This window comes from Gossypium arboreum, chromosome 3 (assembly GCF_025698485.1).
Source record: "Gossypium arboreum isolate Shixiya-1 chromosome 3, ASM2569848v2, whole genome shotgun sequence".
Classification (NCBI taxonomy): Eukaryota; Viridiplantae; Streptophyta; class Magnoliopsida; order Malvales; family Malvaceae; genus Gossypium; species Gossypium arboreum.
Window position 1 is genome coordinate 39,977,775 of NC_069072.1, and position 25,433 is coordinate 40,003,207.

The 25,433-nt window shown below is 34.6% G+C and overlaps 1 non-coding gene across 1 annotated transcript; it reads left to right on the top strand.

The window, feature by feature from the left end:
• The first annotated feature begins 7,778 nt into the window (after positions 1-7,778).
• LOC128290727 (small nucleolar RNA R71) lies at positions 7,779-7,885 on the top strand. The gene has a single exon (XR_008280515.1). It is a non-coding gene; the product is annotated as a small nucleolar RNA R71 (small nucleolar RNA).
• The last annotated feature ends 17,548 nt before the right edge of the window (positions 7,886-25,433 follow it).

Genomic DNA, 25,433 nt, shown 5'->3' on the forward strand with positions numbered 1-25,433 from the left:
CATAGCGTCAGCATCTTATCCCATGTTTGGGGCTATTGAATATCCTATAGTATTCCAAATGTTTCAATAGGAGATCTATGGTTTACATCAAAATGAGAGAACTTATGACCATGTGGTGAGTGGTACAGGTACCTAAATGAGAATTACGACATACGAGCTTCATTTACGTTGTATGTTTAGTAAATGAGGAAAGTGGGTAAGTTATGCATATGACTGCTTGTGTATTTTACATGAATTATGAATTGTGAATTCAAACAAATGTTGTATGATTGGTAAGAAACAAAAATGAGCAAGTAGTGTTTATGAATCCTTACTTTCATGTGCAAATTGAGATATGTTGGGAGTATGATCCCTTATGGTAGCATAGAGTTACTGGTATGAGATATTCGTGACAGGTTTTAAATATTTTTGAATGAATCGTTCTTGAGACTAACTTATTATCACGATTAAGGCAAGTGTACCTATCGAACAGTAGTATAGTTCAGCAAGACCAAATTGTTGAACCCAAAGGAACTACGAGTACTAGTATTTACTTCCTTTTTATTATCTAGCCTAAAAATTAAGAGGTTTGGTTATCTAAACTAATTACTAAACTAAGAATGCACAGAAAGAAAACTTGGGAAAATGCTTTTGGGAAAATTCGATTGATTGAGACAATACCTAAGGAAAAATCCACTTAGACTTCACTTGTTATTTGACTCTGAATCAGACAATTTATTCATTTGACTTGATCCGTAGAAATCCCTAAATTATATTATTATCCCTCTCGAGACTAATAACGTCTAACCCTAGGTTGAATAATTGAAATCTCTTTCTAATTAACACCTTAGAATTGCATTAACTCAATCTATGGATTCCCTTATTAGGTTTCACCCTAATCCGACAAAATCTTGTCACCCTATCTCTAGGCGCGCAATTAAATCTGCTTAATTATGACAATTTTACTCTTAGACAGGGTCTATTCCTCCTCTAAATAAGAGCATTAACTTGAATCAATATCCTAGAATATTAAAACAAGAATTAAGAACACATAATTAAGAAAAAGTCAAATATTTATCGTACAATTCAGATAATAATAACAAGATCTGTCTTAGGTTTCATTCCCCTTAGGTATTTAGGGGGTTTAGTTCATATTTATGAAAGAAAACATCTCAAAAGCATAAAGATAACAAAACATAAGAAAACCCAAAACTCCTGAAGGAACTTGAAGGGAGATCTTCAGTCTTGATGATGAATCCGGCTCTTGAGATAGATCAATCAGCTTTCCTTGAGTAATTTCTTGCTTCCTACTCTACATCCCCTTCTAAGTGCCTCCTCAGGTGTTTAAATAGGCTTTAGAATGCCTAAGAGCCCTCAAAATTGGCCTTTTCTGAATTGGGCTAAACTTGGGCTCGACAGGGACACGCTCGTATACGATTACTTAAGGTCGTGGTCAAGGCTGTTAAATGGGCATGGGTGTGTAGTCTACCCGTGTAAATCGTGCTTCGATCCTGCCAAATGGACACGGCCGTGTGACACGCCCGTGTGAGGAAGTCCAGGCGGTGTTGATTTCCCATGTGGGTCCATTTTCTCCGTTTTCAACCTGTTTCTTGCACTTTTTACTCTCCTATGCTCACCTAAGTATAAAACATGAAATTAAAGGATTAGGAGCATCGAATTCACCAATTTTAAAGAGAAACCATCCATAAATGTGCTAAGTATGGGATAAAAATATGTATAAATTATGGTTTATCAAATACCCCCACACTTAAGCATTTGCTTGTCCTCAAAAAAAATCCTCAACTCATAATCAAAATAAATTCTTCTCAATTTATAATCCCTATCAATAATATCTCAAAACAATCCATAAGTATTCATACATTGAAAATTCAACTGAAAGTTCATCAAAGTTTCAAACGTTCCAAGTTGAGCAATTTATCACGAAAACATAGGTGTCTTTCCTTATCTAAGTGATTACCTTTGATCAAAATATCGCAGAGTTTAACATCCTCACTAAAGATTCACTCAAATCACTCAAGGTGTTTAAGGATATGAATAAAAGCACTCATTATGAAAAGTTATTACCATAGGCTTGCTTGAAAATCAAATCTCCACCACTATATATTGAGCTGATACATCAATCAAAAAGGTCTTTTAGAGGGTTGTAATGTGACTGGTTAGGGGGTGTGGTCACAAGCTGAAAGAAAAGGTTAGAATCGAGATTGAATTGAAAAATCACTTAGCTAGAAAAATAACTAGTCATCAATTGAATACAAGTGAGCTTCTTCTTAGAATATGGAATTAACATTCAAGCTCAAAAATAACGAATTACAACTAATATGTATTGAAGTACATTCCTTTTTTTTTTAAGAACAAAACAAGTCAAATATTTAGAAGAGCAAAACATAGCTAAGCAATTAGTTCAAATCAAATCTCGACAAAAATAGGGATCAAATTAGGGGATTTGAACAATAATGGGTTATGGGTTAATATTGAGGGTGAATCAATTAATGGCTTGTTAGGCTCAAAGAGGTTCACTAAAGGTTAATTATGAAGGTAAGCTTTTGTGGAGTGAGTGGGTTAAACCTAAGTGCCTTTATCATCTTGACATATCAAATCAAATGGTGTGGTCTTGACATGCATAATCAAGCAAGTTCTAGAATAAAAATTTAATACTGACACACTCAAAGCAACAATAAAAGTGAGCATGAAAGAAATAACAGATGCTCTAAAGGCTCAAAATCTCACAAAAATTATGGCTTTTTGATGTTTAAACCTGCGAATTTCAACTTAAGATAATACCTAAACTTGGGAAAAACAACCTAAAAGTTTTTAATTCTTCAAAAATCAACTTATCATGCTTGATTCCCAAATGTCTTAAAGTTTAAACACTCAATACATAAATGCCTATGTTTTAATTCAAGACATATCAATAAAAATCATAAGTTAATTAAAATTCATTCTAATAGTGATATGAGTGATTCACGTGAGAAGAAGACAAGACAAAATTCAGGGATTTCTAATGATGATATAAAGACCCCCACACTTAAGATGTACATTGCCCTCAATGTACATAGATAGATATATTGAAAAAGATAGATTTATAATCATAAGATAGGGAGAGAAGTGAAACTTCCTGAATGATGAATGAACTCCTTAAATTGGAGTTCTGGTGAGTAATCGGCCAAAGCAAATATGAGAGTGAAGGAGGATACTCCGGTGGTGGTCAAGGTTCATTAATCCATAAATCCTACGCCAAAAGAATATTATATCTGGTGGCAGCTATGGTCATGGTCGAGCAAGACATGACAGTCGTGGAGAACCTTTCCCGGTGGAGCTTTTAGTTCCTATGCGATAATAAGCTTTGCAGCTCTTTATAACTGTGATAAAATTAGAAACTTTTTAGGGAATATAAAGAAGCATAATTACTCGTAATGAAATAGTCAAAATTAAAAATTGTAAAATAATAATTATAAAACCTACTAAAAATAAGCTTAAAGAAAAATAAAAATAGTCTTAAAATAGAATAAAAGTAAAAGCATAAAATAATAAATAAAAGTTTTTAAACATCTTCATTGCTAAATGGTTCGCGAGGTGGGGGTGGCGATGAGATGTGGAAGTGTTGACAAATCTGCGGTAGAGTAGCATCAATGTTATCGAAGCACTGAAAACACTGTTGCTCGAATCGAGTAAGGCACTCAGAGATGTCAGCGTATGAAGCCGCCGCATGAACTGGACGAGAGGGGGTGGTGGCTGAGTCGGTGGATCTTTGTGACATGGAGGGACATCATCAGTAATGTCCTCTAGGTCCTCCTCCTCGGTGGACTGGGCGAGGCGGTACTGAGAAGGGTATGTGCCACGTCGTTTCTCGATCATCCTCATACTTAGCATACTCAAGATGCCCTGTGGGGACATCTGGCCAATTAGAGTGAGGGAGGATGATTGTGCTGCCATGTTGAGGAGCCCAAAATGCTGAGCCAATCGAGTCACATAGGGCCCGATAGAAAGGACCCCTCTCTTGTGTTGCTCCGTCTGGTGGCGAATGGCGAGGGAAATAAAGTAGGCGAGGTCGATGACGTGCCCATTCGACATACTTTATAAGAAATAGGCATCGTGGGTGGTGACGATGCTGATGCTCTTGCGTCTCCCTGTCAGAGTGTGAGCCAAGATGGCGTGTAGATACCTAAAGGATAGAAGGAGAGCCGATGCCTTGGAGTGGCTAGGATCGTAGGTGGCTGAGGCAAGGACGAGGTCCCTCCAGTATTTTGAGGGGGGGTAGTGGATGTGGTGGTGGAGGGTGTTGAGTTCATTGTCGTCCATGAACTCCTCCGTGTATAGCCCTAGTACAATCCCGAACTCGGGTACGCTCAACTGGCGTACTAGACCATCAAGGCGGAACTGGATCATTCCAGGATTGTCGAAGTTGGTCATGACAGTCTGAAGATAGAACGTCGAGCAAAGCTCCAATGTGAACTCGAGATACGTTGGCTCGACGATCTCAAAGAAGAGCCTCTAAGGGTTAGTAGTCAGGAGGGCTCAGACCGCGTCAGCCAAATGAATCTGTTCTAGTGCGGCCCAGTCAATGCAGCGGCCCACACCTAGAGGTCGGGCTCGTAATATCTGATATAATTCCTCTTGGGGTCCCAAGGGAACCTGGAGGAACGGATGTCTAATCTCCGTGGTAGGACCCAAGGATGACGCTGCTCCTTTCCTTTTATTTGAGGCAGGAACAACGGTCTTCTTACCACGTGAGGGCGACATTGTACCTGTATTGAAAAATCGAAGTTCAACAATATGCCCTAAGAATAGTATGGAAAATTAAGACTAAATATGAATATTTCATGAGATTTACGTACTAGATGACACAAACGAAAATAACTAAATATATCAAGTTATAAGATTATGGGAACAATGAATGAATGCATGTGGGTCGTATAAATTTCATGGAAACAAGGAAAAATGAAAGAGTATAGCATAATGTAGTAACTAAAATGAATTTTTTTTTAAAAAACAAACATAAGTATTTTAATATTCTAACTATGAAAATTCATTCAGAATAGTTCAATAGAGCAGAGAAATCATGAAATAAGCAACATATTTAAAGAAAATAGAGAGAAAAGAGTAAACAAATACAAAACGAAGGAGCTTGGGGAGTCGAAATCGGTGTTGTAGGCGGCGCACGGGGGTGGGGGGTAGGGCGTGTGGAGTTGTAGCGGCTAGGATTAGGGATTTTTGGGAGGAAAATGATGAATAGTGAGGGGTTTCTATAGATTTTGGGGCACACGGACGTGTGCCCGTGTGTTTCGCAAATTTTGAATTTGGGCGCGTCTGACATTTGGACCACGCCCGTGTTCTTTGGGCGTATTGGTGCACACGGTCGTGTCGCACGACCGTGTCTTGCTTCGTTCGCTTCTCCCACGCCCGTGTACATAGGTCCATGCCCGTGTTCGTTTTGACAGTGTCGTCCACGGGTGGATGGCACAGGCGTATCTCACGTCAGTGTTACATTCTCAGTTTCAACCACGGTTTCAAGGCACGGGCGTGTCTTACGCCCGTGTTGTTCTGGCAGTTTCACCCACGGCCATATTGCACGGCCGTGACAACTTATCGCACCCCGTATTGGGGAAAAATCTTGCCCTGTTTTCATACGGCCTAATGCACACCCCTGTGCCTGGCCGTGTGGGCTTTAGTAAGCCTGTGTTTCATGATTTGGTTAGTATGGTAGATATTAAAACCTAAAATTTAAAGAAATTAACACTGTTAGTGCTCAGGTTGCCTCCCGAAAAGCACTTATTTATAGTCTAAGCTCGACTTACCTCTCTTTTGCATGGTCAAGGTGGTGCAAGGAGTTTATACTCCTCATCCCTGCTATAAACTTTATCAATATAAGGTTTAAGACGAGTATTGTTTACCTTAAATGTGCCGAATTTGGGATGATTTACCTCGACTGTACCATATGGGAAAATACTGAGTATCGTAAGAGGAATTTCTTCATTAGGTTCAGAAGTGGTAATGCGAGGATCTGCTGCATCTAGTAGTACTTTGTCTCCAACCTTAAGTTGATTAGGTGAGGTATTGAGCTCGTCCTGGCTCGATTTTGGTTTATCGGGTGTTCTCAGTTTCTGTGTCCGCTATTCATCTAGCTCCTCGATTTGTAGCCTTCGTTCTTCATAGATAGGTCCTTTGTTGTTGTTTGAACAAGGCTCATATGCGTTCTTCTTAACTGTTTCCTACACAGAAGGTTTCACCACATGATTAGTACTAATAGAATGATTTATACAACCACCTTCAATTTTTGATGTGTTACTCGAATTACGAGCTTGAAGGGTGATTGTTTCGTCTCCCACACGAAGAGTGAGTTCACCTGTACCAACATCAATAATGGTTCTAGCAGTCACTAAAAAGGGTCGTCCTAAAATTAAAGATGCGTACTATCCTCTTCCATGTCTAGAACAACAAAGTCTACTGGGTATATAAATTTATCGATCTTAACAAGAACATCTTCAATGATAGCCCTAGGAAATCTAATGGTTTTATCAGCCAATTGAATGCTCATTCTAGTTTGTTTGGGTTTCCCAAGACCTAGCTGTTTAAACATTTTATAAGGCATAACATTAATGCTTGACCCTAAGTCAGCCAATGCATTTTGAACATCTAAACTACCAATTAAACAAGGAATCGTAAAACTCCTTAGATCCTTCAATTTGTTGGGTAGCTTATTCTGTAATATGGCTGAGCAAACTATATTCAACTCCATATGCGACGCCTCATCCAACTTTCATTTATTTGTTAAAAGCTCCTTTAAAAACTTGCCTGCGTTTGGCATCTGCGAAAGGACTTCAATAAACGGTAAGTTAATATGTAGTTTCTTTAAAAGTTTAAGGGATTTACCAAATTGTTTGCCTGATCGGTCTTTCCTTGTCACATTAGGGTATGGCACAGGAGGTTTATATTCTGTACTCACCAGCTTTGGGTCATTTTGGCCTACCTCATTCTTACCTTTTCTTACCATCATTTTTGGCCTTGGTTTTGCAACTGACCCTTCCTCATTTTGAATGGCAATCGCATTGAGTTGCTCCCTTGGGTTAGATTCAATGTTGCTTGGCAGGCTACCTTATGGTCATTTAGAAATCAACTTGGCGAGCTGGCCAATCTGAGTTTCGAACCCTTGGATTGATGCTTGTTGATTTTTGAGTGTCGTCTCGATGTTCTAAAAATGAGTTTCTGACACTGAGATGAATTTGGTTAGCATCTCCTCAAGGTTCGGCTTTTTCTCCTGTTGGTATGGTGGTTGCTGAAAGCCTAGAGGGGGTGGTGGTCTCTGATTTCCTTGGCCTCCCTATGAAAAATTTGGGTGGTTCCTCCAACCTGCATTGTAAGTATTGCTATAAGGATTGTTTTGAGATCGAGGATTGTTACCCATGTAATTTAACTGCTTGTTCTCCCTGTTGAGGCCATAAGGTGGGTATTCTGAACTGCTTGATCCACCTCCACTTGCTTCGCACCGCATTACTAGGTGAACCTATGAAGAAATAAGAAAACCATCAATTTTCTTATTTAAGAGTTCTACCTGATTAGAGAGCATAGTAACAGAATCGACGTTATAAATGCCGACTGTTTTCGTTGGCTTTGTCCTTATGACTTGCCACTGATAGTTATTTAGTGACATCTCCTCTATAAATTCATAGGCATCTTCAGATGTCTTATTATTGATGGTTCTGCCAGCAGCTGCATCAACCATTTGTCGATTCGAAGGATTCAGGCCATTATGAAAGGTTTGAACCTGTAGCCAGAGTGGTAACCCATAGTGAGGGCATCTTCTCAAGAGGTCCTTATATCTCTCCTATGCATCGTAGAGTGTTTCTAAATCCATCTGCACAAAAGAAGACATATCATTACGTAATTTAGCCGTTTTAGCCGGTGGAAAATATTTTAATAAAAACTTTTTGGTCATTTGTTCCCAAGTAGTGATTGACCCCTGTGGCAAAAAGTTCAACCACTGTTTAGCTTTGTTTCTCAATGAAAAAGGGAATAACTAAAGGCGAATGGCGCCATCAGAAACGCCATTAATTTTAAATGTATCACATAGTTCCAAAAAGTTTTCCAAGTGAGCGTTGGGATCTTCGTCCTGCAATCCATCAAACTGAACAAATTGTTGTATCATTTGAATTGTGTTAGGTTTCAATCCAAAAGTATTTGCAGCTACAGCAGGTCTAACTATGCTCGATTCAGTTCCTTTTAAATAAGGTTTAGCATATTCATACATAGTGCACAGAACAGGATTCTGCTTAACAGCAATCGCAAGAGGTAGCGGATTTTCTTGGTTTTCAGCCAATCTCCTCGGTTGTGGTTGAAGTATCGTCCTCTTTCTCTTCCTCTATGTATCATAAGCTTCGCCTTATTTCTCTTTGGTTTCTGCGAACTGTGCGATCGATCTCACTATCGAACAGTAATGGTCTTGACAGGTTTCTTCTGGTCATAAACTATAAAAACCTGTCAGAAGAAAATAAATGAAGAATTAGAAAAGAAAACAAAATTTAAAATTGTAGTAAAATTAAAATGGCTAAAGTAATAAAAATCGAGTGTTTCTAATATCCTAGTTCCCCAGCAACAGCGCCAAAAACTTGCTACGTGATATTCGTGATAGGTTTTAAAGATTTATGAATGAATTGTTCTTGAGGCTAACTTATTATCACGATTAAGGCAAGTGTACCTATCAAACAGTAGTATAGTTCAGCAAGACCGGATTGTTAAATCCAAAGGAACTACGAGTACTAGTATTTACTTCCTTTTTATTATCTAGCCTAAAAATTAAGAGGTTTGGTTATTAAACTAATTACTAAACTAAGAATGCACAGAAAGAAAAATTGGGAAAATACTTTTGGGGAAATTCGATTGATTGAGACAATACCTAAGGAAAAATCCACCTAGACTTCACTTATTATTTGACTTGAATTAGATGATTTATTCATTTGACTTGATCCGTAGAAATCCCTAAATTATATTATTATCCCTCTCGAAACTTGTAACACCCTTTAACCCTAAACCGTCACCGGATCAGGGTTACAGATCATTATCGGACATACTGAACAACTTAGAAATAATTCATAAATAAATAATATTCATAGCATACTTTAACTTTTAAGTCTTTATAAAAGACCCTCAAGGCCCAAAATACGTATTAGGAATGGAACGAATTTTTTTTTAAATTTCAGCAGCATTTCTGCTTATTTTGTATAAAACCCCCTGCAAGTTCAAACCAAAAACAACCAATACCATATATATATACTATATAAACTTTTATACCATTTAATTAGTATAAACATTAAAATACTAAATACCATTTTTTTTTACAACAACAGTCTTGTAACATTCTAATGTGATCAAAATAACACCTATGTACATGCCACTTTTAATTCAAAATATGGTACCTACTTATGAAGGTCTTGAGGATGTGATGAGATGAGAGATCTTTAGCCGGGTCTACCTCTTCGAGTCTAACTGTACCTACGCGTTAAAATTAAACGCGTTAAGCCGGTGAAGACTTAGTAAGCACTAAAAGAATAAATAGGCAAATAAATCCTATTAAAATATTATAATCTCATTTGATCAATATATATTTATATGCATATAAGTTTCTTTAACTGTATCTTATATTAACAAAATTTAATTTATTATTATATAAGTTATAAAACTTACCTTAGTACATTGATAATTCGCTTTGGTTCACAACTTATAACTTTAGCCCAAAGTAGACTTTATAGAACACACTGGATATACGGAACAAATACAGAAGTGCATTATTATGCACAAACGAACAGAGAGCACTAAAGTGCTATACAGAGAACACAGATGTGCTAAACAGAGAGCACTTAACGTGCTAATAATAGAGCGGAGAGCACTAATGTGCTAATAATCAGAGAACGCGCTAGAGCTCCTTAATGGCATGCCACTAATATCCTAGTAGTTCTAAACTCATCTACTTGGGCATTAAAACTGAATTTCATACATTTAAATACTTTACATAAATATCTCGAAAAAGTTTTCTCATTTCTTCATCATTACAATTTAGTGCATATTACACAATTCACAAATATCACATCTTTTTCACACATATACTTTTGTCACAACATTATTACTTAATGTTCAAACAATATAACTTCTTATATTCTCCAATTATAATTTTCTTTTCAAATTTCATAATTCCATAATCTATTATTATTATTTATTTACTTATAAATTTAAATATATACATATATATTACATTTTATTTCTAAATAATTCTATACTACAATATAAGCATCTAAATAAAATAAATTTTAAAAAAATCTTGTAGTACTTACAACAAAAAGATTTAGATGATGTCTTCCTTCACTCCTTAGCCTTCTCTTTTCCTTTTTCTTCAATTAGGTCCTCTCCTTTCTTTTCTTTCTCTTCAATTTCATATAAAACATATAACATTTATATGTTAGAGAAAAATAATTAAATGACTTTCCTATGCTATTAAAAAATAAATATGTATGATATAATAAATTCATCATTTCCTACATTAACATACATTTCAATTTATTCCATAACTAAAATTATTTCCATTTCTATTACAATCTATACTTTATTTTTATTTAAATTCCACTTATAACTTAGTTTAACTCCCAAATTTTCACTAATAAACCCCAATTTCAAACTTCTTATAATTTATTCCTTATTGCAATCTATTTCACAATTCAATCTTTTTCTCAATTCTAATTTGAATTTTTCATAAGTTCAATCTCTAATTTATCCATAAATTCAACATAAACTATATAAAAAATCTATTAACTCTCAAAGTTTCAACATATGCCTAATAGTATTTTGTTCTAGGATCATAAAACTCAATAATTACAAGAAAATGAATTAAATTGACTTACCAAATTGAATTTGAACCCTTGAAATCCCAAATTTTCTTTTTCTTTTCTTTCTCCTTTTCTCTATTTCGTCCTTGCTATTCTGTTTTGTTTCTTCTTTTATTTTGTTTCTTTACTTTAATTTACTTTACTTTATGTTTTATATATTATATTATATTATATATTAATACTTAAATATTAAATTAATATAATATATAATATATATTTTATATCAAAATATCTTAGATTTTTTTCTTTTAACATTAAACCGCCTCATTTTATAATAATGGCATATTTACCTATTTAGTCCTTTTTATTTTCTTTAATCTATAATTAAACTTTCACACTTATTTCAATCTAATCCTTTTTCCTAATTACTTCTAATTAAGTCGAATTCACCTAATCAAAACCTAATTAGACACACAACTAACTTCGTAAATATTGGTAATAAATATTTACGAATCTGATTTATCGGAACGGAGTCCCGAGAATGCATTTTTTTTCTTTCTTTTCTCTTTTTATCAATTTAACTATATAATCAATAAAATTTTCCTATCAAAATTTTCATGCAGTATTCCTATCGTAATATAGACTATGCCATGATATTAAAATAAATTTTCTTCTAGATCGGATTTGTGGTCACGAAACCACTATTCCGATTTTACTGAAAATGGTCCATTACAAGACTAATAACGTCTAACCCTAGGTTAAATAATTTAAATCTCTTTTTAATTAACATACTCGAATTGCATTAACTCGATCTATGGATTCCCTTATTAGGTTTCACCCTAATCCGGCAAAATCTTGTCACCCTATCTTTAGGCGCACAATCAAATCTACTTAATTATGACAATTTTACTTTTAGACAAGGTCTATTCCTCCTCTGAATAAGAGCATTAACTTGAATCAATATCCTGGAATACTAAAACAAGAATTAAGAACACATAATTAAGAACAAGTCAAATATTTATCGTACAATTCAGATAATAATAACAAGATTTGTCTTAGGTTTCATTCCCCTTAGGTATTTAGGGGGTTTAGTTCATATTTATGAAAGAAAACATCTCAAAATCATAAAGATAACAAAACATAAGAAAACCCAAAACTCCTAAAGGAACTTGAAGGGAGATCTTCAGTCTTGATGATGAATCCGGCTCTTGAAATGGATCAATCGGCTTTCATTGAGTAATTTCTTGCTTCCTACTCTGGCCCCCTTCTAAGTGCTTCCTCAGGTGTTTAAATAGGTTTTAGAATGCCTAAGAGCCCTTAAAATTGGCCTTTTCTGAATTAGACTAAACTTGGGCTCGGCAGGGATACGCCCGTGTGCAATTACTTAAGGTCGTGGTCAAGGATGTTAAATAGGCACGGGCGTGTAGTCTACCCGTGTAAATCGTGCTTCAATCTTGCCAAATGGACACGGCCGTGTGACACTCCCGTGTGAGGAAGTCCAGGAGGTGTTGATTTCCCACGTGGGTTCATTTTCTCCGTTTTCGGCCCGTTTCTTACTCTTTTTACTCTCCTATGCTCACCTAAGTATAAAACATGAAATTAAAGGATTAGGAGCATCGAATTCAACAATTCTAAAGAGAAATCATCCATAAATGCGCTAAGCATGGGATAAAAATATGTATAAATTATGGTTTATCAGTTACTCATTATTTGCATGCGACTTACTAAGCTTTATACTTACATCTTTTCCTTTTCATTTTCTTATAATGCCGCCAAAGTAGCTCGTGGATCATTGCCTTACGTCGGAGAAGCCAGTCACACTATCCCTAAAGTAATTGGTATAGCTAGTTTTATCATTTTGATTATGGCATGTATAAGAGCTAGTCTTTTGTAATTATCACATTGTTTTGGGTCAAACGAGTGGCTTGTCATAGCTCTTTAGCTATTTTGTATAATGCCATGGATGGTGGCTAATATTGGTTATTGATAAGTGCAAATGATGATGATTTCATAGATGAGTAAATCGTATGAATAATCAAGTTCTTGTTAAATTGTTAAAGTGTAATGTGGTTGCATTAGATATCTTGATGTGGTTGAATTGGCTTTGTGTTGTAGTGTGAATTGGTAGTATGTATTGCTTTGTAGGTAGGTGTAAGTAAGGGTGGCAAAAAGGCTTGGTAGATAGCCTATTTTTGTCCACACGGCTAGACACACGGGCATGTGCCTAGGCCGTGTGTGACACACGGTCAGCCCCATGGGCGTGTTGTCCAACCGTGTGTCCCCTGCACCATGAATTTGCAAGTCAGTATGCATAGACGTAATCACACGGGTAGAGATACGATCGTGTGTCTCAGTCGTGTGGAAAATACGGCCTATGGCCATGCGCGTGTGCCTTGGCCGTGTGTCCATAATTTGTTGCTGACGTCAGAAACAGAATGTCAAGTTTTTACGCATAGGCTGCAACACAGGCTTGTCATGGCCGTGTGAGGGACACAGGCTGTAGACACGTGTGTGTGCTCAGCCGTGTGAAAATCCCTGTAGGTTCGAATTTGGAATTTAATTCATACAGGCTCAAGGCACGGGCATGTTCCTCGTGCTTAGGCCATGTGAACCACACGGGCCTCTAGCATAGCCATGTCAAAATGGATACACGGGTATGTCGTCTTTTACACAGGCGTGTGCTCCTATTTCAAGTGATATTTTTTTTAGTTTCAAAGGTGTTCGGGTAAATCTCGAGTCATTTCTAATGGGTGTTTGGGCTCGTAGGCCCGTATTAAGAATTTCTAAACTAAGATTGAAAAGTTTTAAATTCGATCAAGTTTTTATGATTTGAAATGATTGTATGCACGTGTTTAAGTCAGGTAATGCGTCGTACCCAGTCCCAGCCTCGGACTCGGGTAAGGGGTGTTACAAGAAAAGTTTCGATAAGCTGAAAGTTCTTTTGACTGAAGTTCCAGTGTTAGTGCAGCCAAAATCGAGTAAAGAGTTTGTGATCTATAGTCATGTATCGTTGAATGGTTTGAGCTGTGTTTTGATGCAGGAAGGCAAAGTCATAGCTTATGCCTCGAGACAGTTGAAACCATATGAAAAGAATTACCTAACTCATGATTTAGAGTTAGCAGCCATTGTGTTTGCATTGAAGATTTGGCTCCATCATCTGTTCGATGATAAATGTCATATTTATTCAGATCAAAAGAGTTTAAAATATCTGATGACTCAAAAAGATTTGAATTTGCGACAGCGGAGATGGCTAGAATTGCTAAAAGATTATGAGCTACTGATTGACTACCATCCGGGAAAAGCAAATGTAGTTGCTGACGCTTTGAGCTGAAAATCCCTATTCGCTTTACGTGCGATGAACACTCAAATAGCTTTGTGTAATGATGGTTCGATAGTAGCTGAGTTGAAAGTAAGACAGTTCTTTCTACAGCAGATTTGTAAAACTCAGAAGATTGATAATGAAATGTTAGCAAAAAGAGCTCAATGTGATTCAAGCCCTGATTCAAAATTTCAAGTTGATTTCGATAAATGTTTAAGATCAGAGGCCGAATATGTGTTCTGAGAAATTCAAAGTTGATTCAGATGATTTTGAATGAAGCACATAGTAGTCGTTTATCTGTTCATCCGGGAAGTACGAAAATGTATAACGATTTGAAACAGCTCTATTGGTGGCATGGCATGAAATGTGACATTTCAGAGTTCGTTTCTAAATGTTTGATTTGTCAGCAAGTTAAAGCTGAGCATCAGGTACCGTCTGGGTTATTACAGTCGATTATGATTCCCGAGTGGAAATGGGATAGAGTGACTATGGATTTTGTTTCGGGTCTGCCTTTATCTCCGAGCAAGAAAGATACAATCTGGGTTGTTATGGACAGATTGACTAAATCAGCTCATTTCATTCCAATAAGAACGAACTATTCGCTTGAAAAGTTAGCTGAGTTGTATATCTTCGAGGTTGTGAGATTACACGGAGTATCTATTTCTATCATTTCGGATAGAGATCCGAGGTTCACATCGAGATTTTAGAAAAAACTGCAAGATGCATTAGGTACAAAATTACATTTTAGTACTACATTTCACCCGCAGACGGATGGTTAATCCGAGCGAGTTATACAAATACTCGAGGATATGTTGAGATGTTGCATTATTGAGTTTGAATGTATGTGGGAAATGTATTTACCGTTGATTCAATTCGCGTATAACAATTATTTTCAATCAAGTATTAAAATGGCACCATACGAAGCTTTATACGGTCAGAAGTATCGAACACCGTTGTACTGGACTAAACTTAGCGAGAATAAGATTCACGGGGTTGATCTAATTAGTGAAACAGAAGAAGAAGTGAAAGTAATTCGTGATAGTCTGAAAGCTACGTCAGATAGACAGAAATCTTACGTAGACTTGAAGCGGAAAGATATTGAGTTTCAAATTGGGGATAGAGTGTTTTTGAAAGTATCTCTGTGGAAGAAAATACTTTGATTTGGTCAAAATGGAAAATTGAGTCTGCGATTCATCAGACCATATAAGATTATCGAGCAAGTTAGACCAGTGGCTTATAGGCTAGCATTGCCGTCTGAGTTAGAAAAGATACATAATGTATTTCATGTATCGATGCTTCAATGATACCAATCTGATCCTTCGCATGTTATTTCCCCGACCGAAGTTGAGATTCAGTCAGATTTATCATACAGTGAAGAACCGATCCGAATTCTAACTCGTGAGATCAAAGAGTTGAGAAATAAAAGAATAGCGCTAGTGAAAGTATTATGGCATCGAAACGAAGTTGGAAAAGCTACGTGGGAACCCGAATATGCTATAAGAAAGCAATATCTAAATCTATTCACTGGTAAGATTTTTGGGAACAAAAATCCCTAAGGGAAGAGAGTTGTAATAGCCCGGTTTTAGTTAAATCGAAAGAGTGGTTTTGAAACCACAAATATGAGGTCATAAAATTATTTTAATATTATTTTTGATGTTTATAGCATGTGAATATGTATGTGTGAAAATTTTGTGAGCTAATTTTATCGTTTAAGTGATTAATTTGAGAAAAAGGACTTAATCGCATAAAATGCAAAAGTAGCATGCTATAAGTTAAAGTGCCTAAATGCTATGGTTTATTAAACCAAATGTCCTTATGATGTTATTAAACCATTGATATGGTTAATGGACATTAATTGCCTTATATTATGTGATTTATTAATGTTTTAAACTAAGGTCAAATTAGTAAATTAATTATTAACTTATGTTTTAATTAAAATAAAAGAAAATGTTTGAGGTACGGTTTTAGCTTGATTTTTTATGATTTCTATGTTTTTGTGATCGTTGCTTTGAGTACTAGCTAGCCCTTGTCTTAATTTTTGAAACTGTTAAAGATTTTGAGAGTTTCCATTGATGAGTTATTGTGTTCTTTGGTATTTGATGATGAAATATGAATTTTTGATGATAGATTATCATGTTTTGTAAAGTGATTTTTAGTGAAATTTCATAAAAGGGGTTAATTTGTGAAAAGATGAAAATGTGTGGTTAAATGTGTAAAATATTGATAAATTTGGGCTGTTAAGGATCCTATAGAAATTTGGCTAACTTGGATTTAATTGAAATTGTTGTAAATTGTGTTTTTATGAAATAGGGACTAAATTATAAAAAATGTAAAAATTTAAGGGCTAAAGTGAAAAAAGCCCAAATATGTGTTTGTAGACTAAATTGAATGGTTTGGTGAATAAATGAGTTAATTTTGAATGTGTTTAGATCAAGAACGAAAGAAATCGGATTTAGATCCAGGGAAATCGAAAGTTATCGAATAATTAATCCGGTCCCTCTATTCTGATTACGAGGTAAGTTCATATGCAAATAAATGTCTTTAAATTGAATATTATGTGTTTATTTGTAATTGAATTGTTATAAATGTTGAACGAGCAATTATGAGTAAGAATTGACAGAGTTACGACATCCGAAAATTTCGTACGAACCTTAGGAATAGTATAGGATACGAATGTCATGACATTAGGTTACAGAGATGAGATTACATGTAAGACCATGTTTGGTACATTGGCATTGTATTGTGATTACGTGTAAGACCATGTCTGGGACATTGGCATCGTTAATCGATTACGTGTAAGACCCTGTCTGGGACTGTGGCATCGATATGTGATAACATGTAAGACCATATCTGGGATATGGCATTGTATGAGCTTATGTGATTTTCGAGTATCCTTAACGATTCCGAATGGTTCAACGGGCAAAGTCAAGCCGAGAAAGAATATGTGAATGAGCTAAGTGGCTCAGGTACGTATGAAATTCACACGAGTATTGAAAAGGGGAAGTATTTGATGAATTCGATTAAGACATTGAATATATGTTCAATGAGAAAGGTTTGTGAATTTGAAAGTGATTAGTTATGTTTAGTATATTAGAATTGATATGCAAATACTCATTTGATTACTTTATTTGTATATGGCTTACCAAGCTTTTGAAGCTTACTTTGTGTGTTCTTTCCCTATTTTTATAAATTATTGAAGCTAGTTCGGACTGGAGAATCATCGGGAAACATCATCACACTATCAATTATTTCATTGGTACTTTTGGGAGCTATGTATATATGGTATATGACATGTATAGGCTAGTGTCAGCTTGGTATGTTTTGAGTTATGATATTAGCCATGAGATTTGGCTTGTAAATGTTGGTGTGTATGGCCATTTAAGTTGGCTTGAATTACATGTTTGATAAGTGATATATGTGATGTATATAATGCCTTAATGTTGGCTTGTTTTGGTATGTTTTCCATAGTTGTTGATATAGCTAAATGGTTGTTCATTTGGTTAATTATTAGATGATGTATTAATGCTTGGAAAATTGGCATATTGTGGTTTGATTTTGAGATGATGATATGGTGTAATTTGTGTCATGATATAGATGATAATTTGATGAGGAAATGCATTTAGAACTTAAATAAGTCTTGATGATTTTGGCATATTAATTAGGTATGTTTTTGAATATGGAATTGAGTAGTTGAAATAGTTATGGATAATAGCATGATATGTGAATGGAATAGCATGTTTTGGTTGCTAAAATATGTATTGTAATGGTACCATATAGGTTGCTTTGTGTGCATGAAAGAATGGTGGCAAATTGGCTTTACAAATGGTCTATTTTTGTCCATACAGGCAAAGACACGGGCGTGTGTCTCAGCCGTGTGCGACACAAAGTCATTCTACACGGCCGTATGCCCCCTGGGGTAACACTTTGAATTAAAGTCAGTATACCCTATAGGTTTGGCATGGCCAGGACACACGGGTGTGTTTACTGGTCGTATGTGGCACACGGGCTGGCACATGGGCGTGTGGTCGGCCGTGTGACCCAAGTCAGTAACTCCTCCAGTTTTCCCACGGCCATGGCACACGGGCGTATCCTCGGCCCTGTGGTGCAAGTTAGTATGTATGCCTTGTTTTCACACGGCCTATGACACGAGCGTGTGACCCTTAAATGTTGAAAAATTTTCTATGTTTCTCAAACTTTGTAAATGTTGTCAGTGTAGTCCCGAACAACTTCTAAGCATGTTTTAAGGTCTCATAGAGCCTTAAAAGGGGCAATGTGAATGATTTGAATGGATTTTATATATGAATGCATAAATGTATATGTTATTTATGTGAACGATGTGTATTGTTCGGTAATGCCCCGTAACCCTATTCCGGCAACGGATAGGGGTTCAAAGTGTTACACTAGCAACAGTCGAACCGGCTCATTAGTGGCCGACGACAATTGGTCATTAGTGGTTGAGCAGTAGAAGAGTTACAATCCTAGTAAGACTTTACCAGAGAATTAGACTTTAAATTAATTATTCCAAAAAATAATATTATTTTAATAGTTTAATATTAAATTTAATTTAATACTTATATTAATACTATTTTATTAATTTAATACTAAAACGACCATCTTAATATTAAATTAAATTTAATGTTTATCTTGTAGGCAAACATTCTATTATTTTAATAAGATTTAATATTAAATTTAATCTAATATTTGTCTTGATTAATTTAATATTAAAGTGATTAAGTTTAATCATAGTTGAACTCTCTAAACTCTTTATATATAAAGAGAGCCTTAGGTCATTATTTACGACATTTAAATTCAAGAGAAAGTTGTAGAGAGAAAATTCTCTAAAGAGATTATTCCAGAAAACTTCTAAAGATATTTTTCTATTTTACAACGTGACCTAAAAATTTAGAGAAATTGTAAAATTACCCACTAATAAATTTTTGTGAAAAATTTTCTGATCTGAAGCGAGTCTTCACTCGACAGACATGAGCTTGAGGTTGTCGAGTGTGGGCTTGAGGATAACGAAGAAGACTACTCGGTCGAAGCTCTCATCCTAGACAAGTCGAAAAGGTATAATTTTGATTAAGTATTTTTTACTTTAGATATCACAACCAAGATCTTGTTTTGGAAAAGTTTTTAAAACTCTAGTTTTTCCTTAAATTTATTTTTCGTTGTGTTTTCCATACTCGATTTTCCAACATATACTAAGCTCTTAACCATCAAGACTAAGTCATTTCTTGGTTAATTATTACATCTAACCCTATGTATTTGGGGGTGTTAAAGTTCTCCCCTCCTTAAAGAAATTTCAGCCTTAAAATTTATTTGGTTCGAATAGATCAGGATAATGTTGGCGAAATGCATTTCCTGGTTCCCATGTGGCCTCCTCAATTTCATGGTTCCGCCATAGAACCTTAACAAGAGGGATTCATTTCCTTCTTAGAACCTTTACATCACGGTCTAGAATTTGCACAAGTTCCTCTTTAAAGGATAAATCTAGTCATACCTCAATCTTTTCTATTGGAACAATGTGGGAAGGGTCGGAGCGATATTGTAATATCCTGATTTTGGGCCTAGCCGGAATAGCAGTTTCGTGACCACAAAATCCGAGATAGAAATAATTATTTTATGATTATTTTGAGGTCTATGATATGATTGCATGATTGTGTGAAAATTTCGTGAAGAAATTTTATGCATAAAGTGCTTAAATTGAAATTAGGGACTAAATCGAATAATTTGTAAAACTTGCATTCTAGAAGTTTCTAGTATGAAATTGTTTTGAAATATTAATTAGGAGGTCTTAAATAGAAATTTTACCAATTTCTAAGTCTATGGACAAAAATTGGACATGGATGGAATTTTTGGAAAGTTTAATAGTAAGGGCATTTTGGTCATTTAGGTGTAAAATGAATTAAAATACAAAATTAAAAGCCAATTTTGCTCATCTTCAACCCCATGGCCGAATATAGCAAGGAGAAACCATGGATAGGGTTTTTCAAGCTTCCAAGCTCGATTGTAAGCCCGTTCTAGCCTCGTTTTTAATGATTTTTACGTTTTTGGAGTCCCAGTAGCTCGATTACGTTTTTGGAGTCCCAGTAGCTCGATTAAGCTTATGCTAGCAATAATTCAACCTAGGGTTCATATTTGGAAAAATACCCATAGGTGAAATTTGTGTATTTTGGTGTTTTATGATAGAATATGAGGTTTTAAATTATGTTAGACAACTTGTACTACTCGGTTTTAAGTGAAAACAAGCAAAAGGGCTTAATCGATAAAAATACCTAATAGTCATAAGTACATGTTAGAGTGAGAATTTGATGTTACCATAGAAGGGAAAAAATGATCAGCATGTCATAAAACATAAGAAAATAGGCTGAAGTTTAATTTACGAGCTTTGGGGCAAAAGTGTAAATATGCAAAAGTTTAGGGGCAAAATTGTAATTTTGCCAAAATATGATTTTGGGTCAATTTGAATAATTTGAGTCCAAATTAGACTATATTTTAAATGATAGAGCAAGGAAAACTAAAATTCGGGTAAAATGGGGAAAATACCAAGTTGTGGACGAAATGGTAAAAGTAGCCATTTTCGCATACGAGGTAAGTTCATATGTAAATGTTGGTAACATAGTTATTATTTTAAATATTTTAATGTTATTTAAATGATATGATAATTATTATGAAATATTATCTTGTGATAATTGTTTGTTAATATGTCAAATTATGTGATATACTTGGAAAATGTGAAATATTACCGAGTATCAGAATCTGATTTCTGTAGAAGATAGTTGAGACACATAATTGGGAAAAGGTCCGTTGAACCTTAGGAATGGATTAGGATACAAGTGACATGTCACTAGGATATTTGGGCATCCGAACTCGTTGAGTTGAGTCCGAGTTCACTTATGGATGCGAATGTCCGAACTCGTTGAGTTGAGTCCGAGTTCGAGAGATGTAACTAGGCATCCGAGCTCATTGAGTTGAGTCCGAGTTCACTTATGGGCGGGTTACATGGTAGCTTGGCTACATATGTGGCACTTATGTGCAAACTTTCCATGTATCCGAATTATATTCGATGTGTTCAACGGGTAAAATTCTACTCAAATGGAGGAATACTCGAGATGAAAGGGACGATTGGTAAGTGTTGTGAAATGAATACTTTGAACAAGTATGTACTTAACCCTCGGGTTGAAAACTCGATATAACAACAATATGGTAAGATGATAAATGAAAATGTGATATGAATGTCTCGGTGATGATTATGCAAATGATGTTTTATGTTTGCGTATATAGTTGTGTTACTTGCTATTTGCATGTGAGCTTACTAAGCATTTATGCTTACTCCCTCCTTTTCATTCCTTGTAGTGTTGACAAGCCAGCTCGGAAATCGGGAACGGTCGGAGGCACACTCACACTATCCGTATACCATATTGGCATAATGGCTTGTATATTTTGAGTATGGCATGTATAGCATTATAATCATTTTGTATATATGGTCTTATGATATGGTTATTGAGTGGTATGGAAATGCTTGGTAATGATTAGCCATTGGAATGGCTAATCATGATCATATTTGGTGTTATGTATGCTAAATTGCTAGCTAATCCATGGAAACCATGAAATAGGTAAAATTTACCATAAAATAGATTCAGACAGCAACAGTGATGTGAGTTTGAAAAATCATTAAAAATAGTAGAGATACAATTAGATGATGAATAAAATATAGAATTGAAGAATTATGAGTCTATTTTCATATGAATGGAACAAAATAGGTATATGAGTTATATTTTATGAGATGTTTAAATTTTTGTGAAATAGGTCCAGAGCAATTTCTGGATCCCCTATTCTGACTTTGGAAATTTACCATAAATTTTTCAAAGATAATTATAAGTCAGGATTTATATGTACAGATTCCTTATTGAGTCTAGTTTTATTAGAAACAAACGGAATAGTCATTGAAACTCTGTACAAGGAGATATCTGATTCGTAATACACAGAGGTCAGAGCAGTTGAACCCTAAAACAGGGGAGACTTTAATTAATAAAATGTACTAATTTTCTAGACCAAAAATTCTAGAAAAAAATTAGTAAATAGATATATGAGTCTAGTTTTAGGGAAAATTTACGGAATTGGATTTCGAGTTTTGGAACTCAAGATATGAATTTTTAAGCGACTGTGACGCAGATTGCTAGCTTGACTGAAAATTTTAAAAATAAATTGTTTGAGCTATTTAAATAATGAATTAAGTCTATTAACACCTCGTGTTCGACTCCGGCGACGGTCTCGGGTACAGGGCTTTATAGATATCATATCAATATGGAGACAAGGAAAACGTCATGGATTTGATCCAGTTCGGGAGGTAATATTAGTTGATAAACAACTGAACCATTTTAGTTTATAAACAACTGAACCAACTCTCTTAAGGATTTGGTATGGTCCTATGAATCTCGGACTTAACTTACCTTTTTAACCCAATCCTAACGCCTTTCACTATGGGGACACTTTCAGGAAGCCTTGATCGTCAATACTATATTCAATGTCCTTCCTCTTTAAATCCACATACGAATTTTGTCTATCAAAAGTAGCTTTTAGCCTATCATGTATCAGTTTAATTTTCCCATCGGACTCTTGCACTAACTCGGGGCCCAAAACTTTCCTTTCACCTAGTTCGATCCAACACAAAGGTGTTTAACATTTATAACCATATAAGGCCTCATATAGTGCCATTTGGATACTTGATTGGAAGTTGATGTTGTAGGAAAATTTGGCTAAGGGCAAATGTTCTTCCCAACTGCCTCGAAATTCGATGATGCAACCCTTACTATATCTTCCAATATTTGTGTTACCTGCTCAGATTGCCCGTCAGACTACGAATGGAAGGCAGTGCTAAAATCCAAATGAGTACCTAATGACTCTTGTAGCTTTTTCCAAAATCGATATGTAAATTGGGGATCTCGATCTGAAATCGGGAAGAGTTTGGTGTGACTTGAACATAGGATTCAAGGAAAGAAGAAAGAATGTTAACTATTAAGATGCTACCCACACTTGTTTATTTTCTACTCCATTTAATATTTATTTTAGATTGACTTTCATCCTAGTTTGCTAAAAATAAAAAGAAAAAAATGGGAGAGGAGCGGATATAACTTAGGATCTCTAGGGAATAAACTAAGCTCTTAACCATCAAGACTAAGGGTGAGTTTGGATGGGCAATGCGTTTAGCTGCAATAAGTATAAAAACAACGGTAGTGGTGAGATTAGACACTGTAGTGATACTGTAGTGTGAGATAAAAAATAAGTTAAACGCACCGCACCACAACCCACCCGATTGCCCGTCCAAACCCACCCTAAATCATTTTTTAGTTAATTAATATATCTAACCTTATATATTTTGGGGTCTTACAGCTAACCTAGCTAATATATATTATATAAAGGATATTTTGGTAATTATTTTGGAGTAAGATAGGCTTTCCCAAAACTTGATTACCACATGACTCCTTTATAATTAGACTCGCCTCATCTCGAACCCGATTATAAAAAAAAAAAAACTTTGGTCATATTAGAATGAATCAGGTCGTAATTTGTTGAGTTTGATTTTTTTATCATCCCTAACCAATTCACGTGACACTTTTGACTTCACTATTAGATGAAGTTGCCACACCATTAAAATGTTAAGTACTTGAACAATATATTAAAATGATTTCAAACATTTGCATTTGATAAACTATTGAAAAGTTTCATTTCATTGAAAGAAAATCAACATTTAATTTTTATATGTTTGAAAACCATAACATATTTTCATTTTTTCAAAAAAGTTTAATTTTTTTGAATAAATAGAATAAGTAAGAAAGTAGCTATTTAGAACTTAGTATTGAAAGATTAAGTTAAATTTATTTAAAAAAAACAATATCCAAAATAAATTGTCTCTTTACTTGTTGTTAAAAATTCAAATTATTATATTTAATTTTATCTAAAGCTATCTAAAATAATATAAAATATTATAGGTTTAACTCACAAATTGGTTCAAAAACTATACTCTTTTCTATTTTTGGTATTTAAATTTTTTGTCACAAGTGGTACTTAAACTATTTTTCCCCAAGTTGGTACTTTCATTAGTCAAATTGTTAAATCTAATTTTAAAAAGATTTAACCCATAAATTGGTATCTAACTTATGCATTTTTCCCACTTTGGTACCTAAACAATTTTTGATCAAAAGTGGTACTTCAACCATAATTCTATTACCGATTTTATACAAAAATGTTCTATCCAATATAAAATTTACATCCAATAATAATTTTCTATATCATATAAAATTTTAAAAAATAATTCTTTTATTTTCTTTTTTCTTTTACATTATTTCTCTCTTTTTCTTTATTTTCCTTTATTTTTCTTTATTTTTCTTTTATAATGCATCGCAATACCAGTGATGCTCGAAATTTGTTCTCCTAAAGTTGAGATGTTAATGATTAATTATGTTTTCGAACTTCATTGCCTTCTTACTTGACCTGACAATATAAAAAAAGTAATTTCATCAACTATAACTAGTGTTTTCAAAATTGGATCAAAACGACCGATTGAATTGAGAATTGGTTAGGTACCGGTCTAAAGATAGGGGTTGAACTGCAAACGGATATAGACTAATTGAACCAAGCTAAAAAAATTGAATTGGTTTCCTCTATTTTACATATTTTTAGTTTTTATGAATTTTTAATAATTTATTTGATCGAACTGGAAGAATTGGTCAAACCAAGTATTGGTGGCTTGGTCGGTTCTACCATCTGTCCTATTCTAAAGAAAAAAAAAAGAATAACATATATACAAGAGAAATAATATTTTTTTGTCTTTTGTTGTCACATGTTAATTTTTAATTGGTTATTTTTTTTTAAATAGACTTAAACTATAAGAGATACTAGCTTTGAACAAAAGTAGTTTAGATACCACTTGTAACAAAAAAAATATTTAGGTATCAAAATGAGAAAAAATACATAGTTTAAGTACTGATTCATGGGTTAAATTTTTTTTAAAAAAATAAACTTAACAGTTTGCCCAATGAACATACCAACTTGGAAAAAAAATAGTTTAGGTATCACATTTGACCAAGAAAAAAATTAGGAATCAAGATAGGAAAAAAAGGTATAATTTAAATAGCAATTTGTGAGTTAAGCTAATATTATATTAATAAGGGTGCATTTATTTGGAAGTAAAATATTTTCAGGAAAAACATTTCAGCCTTTTCGTTTGTTTGGCTGAAAATATTTTCCTACTGTAAAATCTTTTACAAAACACATTAAATGAGATGAGTATTTTAGGGAAA